This window comes from Eschrichtius robustus, chromosome 7 (assembly GCF_028021215.1).
Source record: "Eschrichtius robustus isolate mEscRob2 chromosome 7, mEscRob2.pri, whole genome shotgun sequence".
Lineage (NCBI taxonomy): Eukaryota > Metazoa > Chordata > Mammalia > Artiodactyla > Eschrichtiidae > Eschrichtius > Eschrichtius robustus.
In genome coordinates this window covers 83,855,630-83,870,255 of record NC_090830.1, presented here as the reverse complement: position 1 = coordinate 83,870,255, position 14,626 = coordinate 83,855,630, and the positions used below count along the sequence as shown (strand labels likewise).

Here is a 14,626-nt window from a genome sequence, read left to right as displayed (position 1 = left end):
CAGGCTGGTGAATGCTGGTCAGCACCGATCCTCCGTGCGGGAATCTCTCTGCTTTGCCCTCCACACCCGTTGCTGCGCTCTCCTCCGTGGCACTGAAGCTCCCCGCCCTACCACCCCCAGTCTCTGCCCACGAAGGGGCTTCCTAGTGTGTGGAAACCTTTCCTCCTTCACGGCTCCCTCTCATGGGTGCAGGTCCCATCCCTATTCTTTTGTCTCTGTTTTTTCTTTTTTCTTTTGCCCCACCCAGGTACGTGGGGAGTTTCTTGCCTTTTGGGAGGTCTGAGGTCTTCTGCCACCGTTCAGTAGGTGTTCTATAGGAGGAGTTCCACGTGTAGATGTATTTCTGATGTATCTGTGGGGAGGAAGGTGAAATCCGCGTCTTACTCTTCCGCCATCTTCTCCTCCGCCCCCTGATTCAGTCTTGGTAGGTTGTGTGTTTCTAGGGATTTATTCATTTATTCTAGGTTATCTAATTTGTTGGCATATAATTGTTTATAGCCTCTTTTGATCCTAAGTATTTCTATAGTGTCAGTTGTAATGTCTTCTCTTTCATTTATAAGTTTAGTCTTCTTTTCTTTAACTAAATGTTTATTGATTTTTTAAAATGTTTTTGAAAGACCAGATCTTTGTTTTGTTGACCCTTTCTATTGTTTTTCTGGTCTTTATTTCATTTACTTCTGCTCTGATCTTTATTATTTCCTTCCTTCTACTAACTTTGAGCTTAATTTGTTCTTTTCTAGTTCCTTGAGGTGTAAAGTTAGCTTGTTTATTTAAGATCTTTCTAATTTCTTAATATTTGCAGTTATCTCTAAAACTTCCATTTCAGAACTGATTTTGCCACACCCCCTAGGATTCAATATGTGTGTTTCCATTTTCATTTGTTTGGAGATAATTTTTTATTTCCCTTTTGATTTCTTCTTTGGCCCATTGGTTGTTCAGAAAGGTGGTGTTTAGTTTCAACATATTTGTAGATTTTCCAGCTTTCCTCTTGTTGTTGATTTCTAGTTTCCAACCATTGTGGTCAGAGAATAAAATTGGTATAATTTTTTTAACATCTTTATTGGAGTATAATTGCTTTACAATGTTGTGTTAGTTTCTGCTGTATAAAAAAGTGAATCAGTTATATGTATACATATATGCCCATATCCCCTCCCTCGTGCATCTCCCTCCCACCCTCCCTATCCCACCCCTCTAGGTGATCACAAAGCACCGAGCTGATCTCCTTGTGTTCTACAGCTGCTTTGCACTATCTATTTTTACTTTTGGTAGTGTATATATGTCCATGCCACTCTCTCACTTCGTCCCAGCTTACCCTTACCCTTCCTCTTGTCCTCAAGTCCATTCTCTATGTCTGTGTCTTTATTCCTGTCCTGCCCCTAGGTTCTACAGAACCTTTTTAGATTTTAGATTCTATATATATATATATATATATATATATATATATATATATATATATATATATGTTAGCATACGGTATTTGTTTTTCTCTTTCTGACTTACTTCACTCTGTGTGACAGACTCTAGGTCCATCCACCTCACTACAAATAAATCAATTTCGTTTCTTTTTATGGCTGAGTAGTATTCCATTGTATATATGTGCCACATCTTCTTTATCCATTCATCTGTCGATGGACACTTAGGCTGCTTCCATGTCCTGGCTATTGTAAATAGAGCTGCAATGAACATTGTGGTACATGACTCTTTTTGAATTATGGTTTTCTCAGGGTATATGCCCAGTAGTGGGATTGCTGGGTCGTATGGTAGTTCTATTTTTAGTTTTTTAAGGAACCTCCATATTGTTCTCCATAGTGGCTGTATCAATTTACATTCCCACCAACAGTGCAAGAGGGTTCCCTTTTCTCCCCACCCTCTCCAGCATTTATTGTTTGTAGATTTTTTGATGATGACCATTCTGACTGGTATGAGGTGATACCTCATTGTAGTTTTGATTTGCATTTCTCTAACGATTAGTGATGTTGAGCATTCTTTCATGTGTTTGTTGGCAGTCTGTATATCCTCTTTGGAGATATGTCTGTTTAGCTCTTCTGCCCATTTTTGGATTGGGTTGTTTGTTTTTTTGATATTGAGCTGCACGAGCTGCTTGTAAATTTTGGAGATTGATCCTTTGTCGGTTGCTTCATTTGCAAATATTTTCTCCCATTCTCAGGGTTGTCTTTTCATCTTGTTTATGTTTTCCTTTGCTGTGCAAATGTTTTAAGGTTCATTAGGTCCCATTTGTTTATTTTTGTTCTTATTTCCATTTCTCTAGGAGGTGGGTCAAAAAGGATCTTGCTGTGATTTATGTCATAGACTGTTCTGCCTATGATTTCCTCTAAGAGTTTTACACTGTCTGGCCTTACATTTAGGTCTTTAATCCATTTTGAGTTTATTTTTGTGTATGGTGTTAGGGAGTGTTCTAATTTCATTCTTTTACATGTAGCTGTCCAGTTTTCACAGCACCACTTATTGAAGAGGCTGTCTTTTCTCCATTGTATATTCTTGCCTCCTTTATCAAAAATAAGGTGACCATATGTGCGTGGGTTTATCTCTGGGCTATCCTGTTCCATTGATCTATATTTCTGTTTTTGTGCCAGTACCATACTGTCTTGATTACTGTAGCTTTGTAGTATAGTCTGAAGTCTGGGAGCCTGATTCCTCCAGCTCCATTTTTCTTTCTCAAGATTGCTTTGGTTATTCGGGGTCTTTTGTGTTTCCATACAAATTGTGAAAATTTTTGTTCTGGTTCTGTGAAAAATGCCATTGGTAGTTTGATAGGGATTGCATTGAATCTGTAGATTGCTTTGGGTAGCATAGTCATTTTCACAATGTTGATTCTTCCAATCCAAGAACATGCTATATCTCTCCATCTGTTGGTATCATCTTTAATTTCTTTCATCAGTGTCTTATAGTTTTCTGCATACAGGTTTTTTGTCTCCCTAGGTAATTTTATTCCTAGGTATTTTATTCTTTTTGTTGCAATGGTAAATGGGAGTGTTTCCTTAATTTCTCTTTCAGATTTTTCATCATTAGTGTATAGGAATGCAAGAGATTTCTGTGCATAAATTTTGTATCCTGCTACTTTACCAAATTTGTTGATTAGCTCTAGTACTTTTCTGGTAACATCTTTAGGATTCTCTATGTATAGTGTCATGTCATCTGCAAACAGTGACAGCTTTATTTCTTCTTTTCCAATTTGGATTCTTTTTATTTCTTTTTCTTCTCTTGTTGCTGTGGTTAAAACTTCCAAAACTATGTTTAATAAGAGTGGTGAGAGTGGACAACCTTGTCTTTTTCCTGAACTTAGTGGAAATGGTTTCAGTTTTTCACCATTGAGGACGATGTTGGCTGTGGGTTTGTCATATATGGCCTTTATTATGTTGAGGTAAGTTCTCTCTATGCCTACTTTCTGGAGGGTTTTTATCATAAATGGGTGTTAAGTTTTGTCAAAAGCTTTTCTGCATCTATTGAGATGATCATATGGTTTTTATCCTTCGGTTTGTTAATATGGTGTATCACACTGACTGATTTGCATATATTGAAGAATCCTTGCATTCCTGGGATAAACCCCACTTGATCGTGGTGTATTATCCTTTTTATGTGCTGTTGGATTCTGTTTGCTAGTATTTTGTTGAGGATTTTTGCATCTATGTTCATCAGTGATATTGGCCTGTAGTTTTCTTTCTTTGTGACATCTTTGTCTCGTTTTGATATCAGGGTGATGGTGGCCTCGTGGAATGAGTTTGGGAGTGTTTCTCCCTCTGCTATATTTTGGAAGAGTTTGAAAGATAGGTGTTAGCTCTTCTCTAAATGTTTGATAGAATTCGCCCATGAAGCCATGTTGTCCTGGGCTTTTGTTTGTTGGAAGATTTTTAATCACAGTTTCAATTTCAGTGCTTGTGATTGGTCTGTTTATATTTTCTATTTTTTCCTGGTTCAGTCTTGGAAGTTTGTGCTTTTCTAAGAATTTGTCCATTTCTTCCAGGTTGTCCATTTTATTGGCATTTAAAGCTTGTGTTTCCTTATTTATTTTCAGTCTGGATGATCTGTCCTATTGGTGAAAGGGGGGTGTTAAAGTCCCCTACTATGATTGTGTTACTCTCAATTTCCCCTTTTATGGCTGTTAGCATCTGCCTTATGTATTGAGGTGCTCCTATGTTGGGTGCATAAATATTTACAATTGTTATATCTTCTTCTTGGATTGATCCCTTGATCATTATGTAGTGTCCTTCTTTGTCTCTTGTAATAGTCTTTATTTTAAAGCCTATTTTGATATGAGAATTGCTACTCCAGCTTTCTTTTGATTTCCATTTGCATGGAATATCTTTTTCCATCCCCTCACTTTCAGTCTGTATGTGTCCCTAGGTCTGAAGTGGGTCTCTTGTAGACAGCCTATATACGGGTCTTGTTTTTTGTATCTATTCAGCCAGTCTATGTCTTTTGGTTGGAGCACTTAATCCATTTACATTTAAGGTAGTTACCAATATGTATGTTCCTGTTGCCATTTTCTTAATTGTTTTGGGTTTGTTATTGTAGGTCTTTTCCTTCTCTTGTGTCTCCTGCCTAGAGCAGTTCCCTTAGTATTTGATGTAAAGCTGGTTTGGTGGTGCTGAATTCTCTTAGCTTTTGCTTGCCTGATTTTTCCATCAAATCGGAACAAGGGCTTTGCTGGGTAGAGTATTCTTGGTTGTGGGTTTTTCCTTTTCATCATTTTAAATATATCATGCCACTCCCTTCTGGCCAGAGTTTCTGCTGAAAGATCAGCTCTTAACCTTATGGAGATTTCCTTGTATGTTATTTGTTGTTTTTCCCTTGCTGCTTTTAATATTTTTTCTTTGTATTTAATTTTTGATAGTTTGATTAATATGTGTCTTGGTGTGTTTCTCCTTGGATTTATCCTGTATGGGACTCTCTGCATTTCCTGGATTTGATTGACTATTTCCTTTCCCATATTAGGGAAGTTTTCAACTATAATCTCTTCACATATCTTCTCAGTCCCTTTCTTTTTCTCTTCTTCTTCTGGGACCCCTATAATTCGAATGTTGGTGTGTTTAATGTTGTCCCAGAGGTCTCTGAGACTGTCTTCGATTCTTTTCATTCTTTTTTCTTTATTCTGCTCTGTGGTAGTTATTTCCACTATTTTATCTTCCAGGTCACTTATCCGTTCTTCTGCCTCAGTTATTCTGCTATTGATTCCTTCTAGAGATTTTAAAATTTCATTTATTGTGTTGTTCATCATTGTTTGTTTGCTCTTTAGTTCTTCTAGGTCCTTGTTAAACGCTTCTTGTATTTTCCCCATTCTATTTCCAAGATTTTGGATCATCTTTACTATCATTACTCTGAATTCTTTTTCTGGTAGACTGCCTATTTCCTCTGTGTTTGGTCTGGTGGGTTTTTACCTTGCTCCTTCATCTGCTGTGTGTTTCTCCGTCTTCTCATTTTGCTTAAATTACTGTGTTTGGGGCCTCCTTTTCACAGGCTGCAAGTTCGTAGTTCCCGTTGCTTTTGGTGTCTGCCCTCAGTGGCTAAGTTTGGTTCAGTGGGTTGTGTAGGTTTCCTGGTGGAGGGGACTGGTGCCTGTGTTATGGTGGATGAGGCTGGGTCTTGTCTTTCTGGTGGGCAGGACCGCGTCTGGTGGTGTGTTTTGGGGTGTCTGTGACATTATGATTTTAGGCAGCCTCTCTGCTAATAGGTGGGGTTGTGTCCCTGTCTTGCTAGTTGTTTGGCATAGGGTGTCCAGCACTGTAGCTTGTTGGTCATTGAGTGGAGCTGCGTCTTAGCGTTGAGATGAAGATCTCTGGGAGAGCTTTCGTTGTTTGATATTACATGGAGCCGGGAGGTCTTTGGTGTACCAATGTCCTGAACTCAGCTCTCCCACCTCAGAGGCACAGGCCTGACAGCCGGTCAGAGCACCAAGACCCTGTCAGCCACACAGCTCAGAGGAAAAGGGAGAAAAAAAGAAAAAATAATAAAGTTATTAAAATAAAAAATATTAAAAATAAACAAATTAAAAATTTTAAAAAAAGAATAAAAATGGACAGACAGAACCCTGGGACAAATGGTAAAAGCAAAGCTATACAGGCAAAATCACACAAAGAAGCATACATATACACACTCACAAAAAGAGAAAAAGGAAAAAATATATCTATATTTTTTTAAAAAAAGGAAGAGAGCAACCAAATCAATAAACAAATCTACCAGTGATAATAAACTCTAAATACTAGACTAAGATAAACATAAAACCAGAAACAAATTAGATGCAGAAAGCAAACCCCAAGTCTACAGTTGCTCCCAAAGTCCACCACCTCAATTTGGGATGATTCGTTGTCTATTCAGGTATTCCACAGATGCAGGGTACATCAAGTTGATTGTGGAGATTTAATCCACTGCTTGTGAGGCTGCTGGGAGAGACTTCCCTTTCTCTTCTTTGTTCGCACAGCTCCCAGGGTTCAGCTTTGGATTTGGCCCCGCCTCTGCATGTAGGTCACCTGGGGGCATCTGCTCCCCCCTTAGACAGGATGGGGTTAAAGTAGCAGCTGATTCGGGGGCTCTGGCTCACTCAGGACAGGGGGAGGGAGGGGTACAGAATGCGGGGCGAGCCTGTGGTGGCAGAGGCCGGCATGACATTGCAACAGCCTGAGGCGTGCCGTGTGTTCTCCCGGGGACGTTGTCCCTAGATCACGGGACCCTGGCCGTGGCGGGCTGCACCGGCTCCTGGGAGGGGCGGTGTGGATAGTGACCTGTGCTTGCACACAGGCTTCTTGGTGGCTGCAGCAGGAGCCTTAGCATCTCATGCCCATCTCTGGTGTCCGCACTGATAGCCATGGCTCGCGCCCATCTCTGGAGCCCGTTTAGGCGGTGCTCTGAATCCCCTCTCCTTGCACACCCCGAAACAACGGTCTGTTGCTTCTTAGGCAGGTCCAGACTTTTTCCCGGACACCCTCCCAGCTAGCTGTGGTGTACTAGCCCCCTTCAGGCTGTGTTCACGGAGCCAACCCCAGTCCTCTCCCTGGCATCTGACCTCCGAAGCCGAAGCCTCAGCTCTCAGCCCCCACCCGCCCCCATGGGTGAGCAGACAAGTCTCTCAGGCTGGTGAGTGCTCGTTGGCACTGATCATCTGTATGGGAATCTGTCTGCTTTGCCCTCTGCACCCCTGTTGCTGCACTCTCCTCCGTGGCTCCGAAGCTTCCCCCCCACCACCCTCCACCTCTGCCAAGGAAGGGGCTTCGTAGTGTGTGGAAACTTTTCCTCCTTCACAGCTCCCTCCCAGAGGTGCAGGTCCTGTCCCTATTCTTTTGTCTCTGTTTGTTTTTTCTTTTTTCTTTTGCCCTACCCAAGTACGTGGGGAGTTTCTTGCTTTTTGGGAAGTCTGAGGTCTTCTGCCAGCATTCAGTAGGTGTTCTGTAGTTTCTCCACATGTAGATGTATTTCTGATGTATTTGTGGGGAGGAAAGTGATCTCCACGGCCATCTTGAAGGTCTCTTTATAATTTCAAACTTCTTAAATTTGCTAAGATTTGTTTTGTGTCCTATCATATGCTCTACCCTGGAGAATGTTACATGTACAATTGAGAAGTGTGTGTATTTTGCTACTGTTGGATGGAATGCTCTATATATGTCTGTTACGTTCACTTGGTCTAAAGTGTGGTTCAACTCCAACGTTTTTCTTGTTAATTTTCTGTCTGGATGATCTATCCATTGCTGACAGTGCAGTACAGAAGTCCCCTACTATTGTGTTTGTTTGTGTTTTTTTGGTTTTTGTGTTTGTTTTTTGCCTGCATCGGACAGCTTGTGGGATCTTATTTCCCTGACCAGGGATGGAACCCATACCCCCTGCAGTGGAAGCGTGGAGGCCTAACCACTGGACTGCCAGGGAATTCCCTCCCCTACTATTGTTATATTGTTTTCTATTTCTCCCTTCTTTTTCATTCAGCCAGCCAATCTGTGACTTTTGGTTGATAAATTGAATCCATTTATATTTAGAGTGATTTTGATATGTAAGGACTAACTACTGCCATCTTATTGTTTTTCTTCTGATTGGTTCACATCTCTTGTTTCTTTTCCCCTCTGTTTCTGCCTACATTTACACATTGGTGGTGTCCCATGGTGGTATGCTCTGCCTCCCTGTTTTTTTGCATTTCATGAATCTACTCTACATTTTTGCTTTTGGTTACCATGAGGGGTTATATAAAACATCTCCTTGATAAATTGCTATCAGCATAAAATGTAGTTTTATCTTTATTCACCTATAAAGTCTCCATCCTTTTACTCCTCTCCATTTATATAATTGATATCAAAATTTGCCTCTTTATGTTGTATATTTGTTAACAAATTATAATAACTGTAGTTATTAATACTCTTTTTTAACCTTTATACTATTAGTATATACTATACTATTATACTATACTATTAGATACCATTCTAATATAGAAAAACAGTTTTCAGATTCTAACTGTCTATATTTTACCTTTATCAGATTGTTGTGTACTTTCATATGTTTTCATGTTATTAATTAGCATCTTTTTATTTCAATTCAAGGAACTCCTTTTGGAATTTCCTGCATGGCAGATCTAATGTTGCTGAACTCCCTTAGCTTTTGTTTAGGAAAACCTTTATTTCTCCATATATCAAGGATAATTTGGCCAGATAAAGTATTCCTGGGTGAAAATGTTCATTTTCAGCACTTTGAATATGTCATTCCACTCTCCCCTGGTACATAGAATTTCTGCTGAGAAATCCACTGATAGCCTAATAGGGGTTCTTTTGTAGGTTACATTTTTTTTTTCCTGGCTGCCTGGTGAGCTGGGGTAGGGCAGGTTTGACAGCTCCTTTGGATCCACAGTCCTTTCTGAGGTCTTATTTATTTTTGGATGGACAGGTAGGCTAGAAACCTCCAGGATCCATTGGTGTAATGTGCGGAGGCACTTTTGTTTTGTTATGGACATTTAATTTTTTGCTTAAAAAAGGAGAGGGAAAATGATTTATGCCACACGATGCTGACATTAGTCCTTTGGAATGCCAATTTCTTTGACCAATCATTCTCTGGTAGATAGCCCAGGGTAGGGGTTTTGTGAAATAATGCCGCAGAGTGCCCTTTGGTTAAGCTTCAAAACAATCTTCTTTCATCAGGATCTTCTCGGGAGTGAGCCTGTTTTAAAGAAAAGGGTAAGATTATTAGAAAGACTTCAGTTGATATCTATTCAAATTTGTGGTGTGAGCCCATGCCTTCTATTTATGCCATGTGGAAACCTTCAAACTCTAATGGAATCTATTTTTACTTTATGGATACACCTAATGTCATGCTGAATTGCACACAGGGTGTGATATATGTATATTAGAAAGGGTAACTATCAGTGAACTAGGTATTGATACCAACCACTAACAGTCCATAATGTAACATGGAAAGAAAAAGGGAAGCAAAAAGAAAAGCCATCAATGAAAGGAAAATGTAACAAGTTTAAATTTTTAAGAAAATATAAAATATGGTTTATGAAATTAAACTTGTATTTTTATAAACTTTAAAATGTTGATAATCATGTCCGGTTCTCTGTACATAGAATACCAACTTTTAAAAAATTAATTTATTTGTTTGTTTATTTTTGGCTGCATTGGGTCTCTGTTGTTGGGTCTTCGTTGCTGCACGCGGGTTTTCTCTAGTTGCGGCGAGCGGGGGCTACTCTTCGTTGTGGTACGTGGGCTTCTCATTGCAGTGGCTTTTCTTGTTGCAGAGCTCGGGCTCTAGGCACGTGAGCTTCAGTAGTTGTGGCATGCAGGCTCAGTAGTTGTGGTGCACAGGCTCCGGAAAATTAGAAAAATAACATGGTGTGTATACTTTTGCCCCAGAGAACTGATAAACTCAAGTTACGTGTACTAAGATGAATACAAGGAAACATATCCAGAATCAGTTGGGGATAGGACTAATTACACCAGGGACTAAATGTATTCCATTCGATTACAGTAATGCTAGGGGTGTGTGGGGGTGTGTTTGTGTGTGTTTAAGTACCAGAATTAGCCCCTGCTTTAACTAAAGGAAACATTATTAGTTTAAATAAAAGTAATGTCCTCTGGGAGGGGGAAGGGTAAGCTGGGACGAAGTCAGAGAATGGCATTGACATATATATTCTACCAAATGTAAAATAGATAGCTAGTGGGAAGCAGCTGCATAGCACAGGGAGATCAGCTTGGTGCTTTGTGACCACCTAGAGGGGGGGGGGATAGGGAGGGTAGGAGAGGGACGCAAGAAGGAGGGGATATGGGGATATATGTATACGTATAGCTGATTCACTTTGTTATACAGCAGAAACTAACACAACATTGTAAAGCAATTGTACTCCAATAAAGATGTTAAAAAAAATTTTTTTTTTAAAGTAATGTCCTCTGGAACCAGTAGGTCACTCTCTGAACTTAGTTTTCAGCTGGGGCTTGTTTAAATGATGCTTTACAGCACAGCAAGTCCTGTGGGTGGGAGGCCTCTAAGCAGGTTGTAATAAACGTTTTTAATGGAAAATTTGAGGCCCCTCTATTAAGAAAAGAGAGATGTTTGTGTAAGTGGTGTGTTGAGGAGCTGCATAATGGAAAATCTTCTCATTGTTTACTTTTTGCCAACATTTTGGGTTCTTTTAAAGCACTTTATTTAGGTATGTTTGACATGGAATTATATATTCAATGTATTCAATGAAATAAGATTGGAGATAAGTATACATCCATGGAACTATCACCACCATCAAGTATATAAACATCCATCACCTCCCAAAGTTTCCTTCCCCACACTTTTTTTTTTTTTTTTTTTAAGGGTAAGAACACTTATCATAAGATCTACTTCTTAGCGAGTTTTAAGTATACAATACAGTACTGTTAGCTTAAACACTCTGTTTAATAGATCTCCAGAACTTATATATGTGAAACTTTGTACCTTTTAACCATCACCTCACCTCCTCATTTCTCACTATCCCTATTCCCTGGCAACTACCATTCGACTCTGTTTCTTACGTGTTTGACTATTTTAGATTCCATTTAACTAAGATCATGCAGCATTTGTCTTTCTGTATCTGGCTTATTTTCACCTAGCATCATGCCCTCCAGTTCCATCCAAGTTGTTGCAAATGGCAGGATTCTCCTGTTTTTTTAGGCTTAATAATCCATTTTATGTATATACTACATTTCTTTATCCACTTATCAATGAGAATTTAAGTAGTTTCTGTCTTGGCTATTGTGAATAATGATGCAGTGAACATGGGAACAGATATCTCTTCAAGATCCTGACTTCAATTCTTTTAAATACTCAGAAGTGATATTGATAGATCATATAACAGTTTTTTTTTAATGTTTTGAAGAAACTGTTTTTTCCTAAAGGTTTTACTAATTTACATTTCCACTAACAGTATACAAAGTTTCCCTGTCCACCACCATCATTATCTTTGCTTTCTGATAATAGCCATTCTAACAGGTGTGAGTTGATCTCCTGTTTGTGTGTGTGTGTGTTCCTGTTGATTAGTGATGTTGAGTATCTTTTCACATACCTGCTGTCCATTTGCATGTCTCCTCTGAGAAATACCTACTGAGGTCTTTTGCCCATTTTTAGACTGGGTTAAATGTTTTCTTTCGTTTAGCTGTTGAGTTGTATGAGTTCATTACGTATTTTGGATATTAACCCCTTATCAGATACATTGTTTGCAAACATTTTCTCCCATTCCATAGATTGCCTTTTCCTTTTCCGATTATTTCTTTTGCTGTGCAGAGTATTTCTAGTTTAATGTAGTCCCACTTTACTTTTGCTTTCTTTGCCTGAGAGTTTAGCAACATAACCAAAAAATCATAGCCAAAACCAACGTCAAGGAAATTTTTCTGTATGTTTTTCCTAGGAGTTTTATGGTTCAGGTCTTATGTTTTAAGCCTTTAATCCATTTCAGATGATTTTGTGAATGGTGTAAGTTAAGTGTCCACTTTCATTCTTTTGTATGTGGATATCCAGTCTTTCCAACACCATTTATTGAAGAGACTATCCTGTCCCCATTGTGTATTCTCGGCACCCTTGTGAAAGATTAGTTGACCATATATGTAAGGGTTTATTTCTAGGCTCTCTATTCTGTTCCAATGGTCTATGTGACTATTTTTATGACAGTAGCACACTTTAAAAAATTTTCTATAGCTTTGTTACACACCGAAAGTAACACAACATTGTAAATCAATTATACTTCAATTTTTTAAAAAATATGTTAAAAAATTACTATAGCTTTGCAATATAATTTGAAATCAGGAAGTGTGACGCCCTTGACTTCGGTTCTTTCTCAAGTTTGCTTTGGCTGTTTGGAGTGTTTTACAGTTTCATATAAAGATTTAGGATTTTTCTATGGAAAAATGCCATTGTAATATTGAAAGGGATTGCTTTGATCTGTAAATCACTTTTGGATAGCAGGGACGTTTTAACAATATTCTGTCAATTCAAGAACTCAGGGTAACTTTTCATTTACTTGTATCCTCCTAAAACGTTGTATAGTTTTCAGTTTACAGATCTTTCACCTCCTTGGTTAAATGTATTCCTATGTAGTTTATTCTAGTTAAAGTTATTGTAACTGAGAAAGATTTCTTACATTATTTTTTATAATGTACATTTTAGTGTATGGAAACACAACTTATTTCTGTATGTTGATTTTCTATTCTGCAATTTTACCAAATTCATTCATTAGATCTGTTTTTGGTGGAGTCTTGGGTTTTTTCTTCATAAAAGATCATGTCATCTGCAAACAGACAGTTTTACTTCTTCTGTTCTGATTTGAATGCCTTTTATTCCTTTTTTCTTGCCTAACTTCTCTAGCTAGGACTTCCAGTACTATATTGAACAGAAGTGGCTAGAGTGAGCATCTTATCTTGTTCATCATCTTAGAGGAAAAGCTTTCAGCTTTTCACTGTCGAGTATAATGTTAGCTGTAGGCTTGTTATACAAAACCTTTATTATGTTGAGGTACACTCCTTATATGCCTAATTTCTTCAGAGTTTGTATCATTAAAGGATCTTGCATTTTGTCAAATACTTCATCTGTATCTATTGTTATAATATATTCTTCATTCTGTTAATATTTACTTACAAATGTCAATCCATCCTTGCGTTCCAGGCATGAATCCCTCTTGATCATAGTATACAATCCTTTTAATGTGCTGCTGAATTAGGTTTGCTAGTATTTGGAAGATTTTTGTGTCTATGTTCATTAGGGCCTATAATTTTCCTTTGTTGTCCTTATATGGCTTTGGTATTAGGGTAATGCAGACCTCTTAACACGATTGTGGAAGAGTTCCTTCTCAATTTTTGAAGACTTTGAAAAGGATTGGTATTAATTCTTCTTTAAATGTTTGGTAGAACTCACCACTCTAGCCATCTGGTCCTGGGATTTTTCTTTGTTGGGAGGTTTTTGACTAATGATTCAACCTCCTTATTCTTTATTGGTCTGTTCAGACTTAGTTTTCATGACTCAGTATTAGCAGGTTTCCAGGAATTTATCCATTCCTTCATTGTCCATTTCAATAAATTATTTCAATTTGTTGGAATATATTTTTTTATTGTAGTCCCTTATGACCCTCTGTATTTCTGTGGTATCAGTTGTAATTTCTCCTTTTGTTTATAATTTTGAGTATTCCCTTTTTTAGTTAGTCCAGCTAAATGTTATTTTTGTCTATCTTTTTAAAAAGCCAACTATAAATTTTGTTGATCTTTTCTATTTTTCTAGTCTTTATTTCATTTATTTCTCCTCTGTTATTTCCTACCTTCTGCTAACTTTGGACTTAGTTTATATTTTTCTAGTTTCTTAAGGTGTAAAGTTTTTTTTTTTTTTAGTAAAAGTATTTGGGTTTTTTCTTAATGTAAGTGTCTATCATTATAAACTTTCCTCTTAGAATTGCTTTTGTTGCATTCTATAAGTTTTGGTATGTTGTGTTTTCATTCTCATTCATTACAAGATACTTTTCAATTTCCCTTTTGATTTTTCTCTAACCCAGTGGTTGTTCAAGAGTATGCTGTTCAATTTTAACCTACTGTGAATTTTCAGTTTTTCCTTGTTATTCATTTCTAGTTTCATACCCTTGTAGTTGAAGTTATTCTGTATAATATAAATCTTTTGAAATTTGTTAAGACTTATTTTATGGCTTAACATATGATCTATGCTGGAGAATGTCCTGTGTGTGCTTGAGAATGTGTATTGATATTGTTGCATGGATGTTCTGTATAGTTTGTTAGGTCCATTTTGTCTATAGTGTTGCTCAAGTCCATTTTTTTCCTCATTATTCTGTCTGGATGATCTAGCCATTGTTGAAACTGATGTATTTAAAGTCCCCTACTATTATTGTATTGCTGCCTATTTCTCCCTTCAGTTCTGTTAATATTTACTTTATATATTTTGGTACTCAGCTATTTGGTGTTTATACCCTCGTGATGAATTGGCCCCATTATCATAAATATAATGACCTTCTTTGTCTCTTGTGACAAAGTTTTTGACTCACACTCTATTTTATCCAATATAATTATGACTACCCTGCTCTCTTATTAACATTTGCTTGGAATAACTTTTTATGTTCCTTCGCTTTCCCCTGGATGTGTCCTTTGGGCTAAAGTGAGTTTCTTATAGGAAGCATATAGTTGGC

General features: G+C 37.9%; 1 long non-coding RNA gene across 1 annotated transcript in view; it reads right to left on the bottom strand.

Moving 5' to 3' along the window:
* Nucleotides 1-8,622: 8,622 nt before the first annotated feature.
* The window catches only part of LOC137767250 (uncharacterized), a 109,768-nt gene continuing 103,764 nt past the window's right edge, over nucleotides 8,623-14,626 (bottom strand). The window contains exon 3 of the long non-coding RNA XR_011074492.1: nucleotides 8,623-9,144. This is a non-coding gene — a long non-coding RNA (uncharacterized lncRNA). The remainder of the gene's footprint in view (nucleotides 9,145-14,626) is intronic.